At 35.2% G+C, this 702-nt stretch overlaps 1 long non-coding RNA gene across 1 annotated transcript in view; it reads right to left on the bottom strand.

The window, feature by feature from the left end:
- LOC149268780 (uncharacterized) overlaps positions 1-426 on the bottom strand; it is a 1,054-nt gene extending 628 nt beyond the window's left edge. The window contains exons 1-2 of the long non-coding RNA XR_016270678.1: positions 178-426; positions 1-121 (exon numbers count right to left, since the gene is read on the bottom strand). The exon at positions 1-121 is cut by the window's left edge and continues 628 nt beyond it. This is a non-coding gene — a long non-coding RNA (uncharacterized LOC149268780). The remainder of the gene's footprint in view (positions 122-177) is intronic.
- Positions 427-702: the final 276 nt, after the last annotated feature.

Raw genomic sequence — 702 nt, 5'->3', positions numbered from 1 at the left:
ACCGATCCATCCCCCGGACTCACCCAGCTGGTCGCCATCTCCTGCTTTAGCTGCAGTCGCTTTATCTGCTGCTTTCTTGATTTTTCGCTCAGTGTCCTGCCTTTCTTTCTTGCGCCGTCTTCTGTCATTTGGCTTTGATTAAATTGGCTCAAAATGTTGCTTACTCACTTGACAGACCAGGGCTGGCAGCACTCAAATATATTGCATTTGTAAATATTGAAAACTATTCGATTGAATCGATTTTGAATAAGATTTAGAAGAAAAGTGGAAATATCTTCTCAATTCTAGTTACTTGACATGAGTAAAATGTATAAGCAATAAATGAGCTAGGATAAATCATATATGACATGGAACTTCGATCTGTTACAAAATCTAGAAGAAAATTCAATTCTGGATAACAATTTATTACGTTAATTATATATGTGATTCAAGAATAATATATTTGATCTCGACAATATATATTTCTTTATATATCAAAATTGACGTTCTCCAGCCCTGGTTACAATAGGTCTTTAACTTTGATCAAATCCGAATGCAAATTATGATGAGCTTTGCTAAATTGTTGAATAATTAGTTTGTGTGTGCTTTGGCTGCTACTGTACAATCTTCCAATATATCTGTGTATATCTATATAGAGGTCAGCTAACGGTAGGGCAGACATTTAGTGTGGAAAAACTTTCAACAACATTTTGACTGCACTTG

The sequence above is a fragment of the Drosophila arizonae genome, chromosome 5, assembly GCF_054131065.1.
Source record: "Drosophila arizonae isolate 15081-1271.41 chromosome 5, UAZ_ARI_1.0, whole genome shotgun sequence".
NCBI lineage: Eukaryota > Metazoa > Arthropoda > Insecta > Diptera > Drosophilidae > Drosophila > Drosophila arizonae.
Note: the sequence above shows the minus strand (reverse complement) of the source record. Positions and strands in the feature narration are given on the sequence as shown.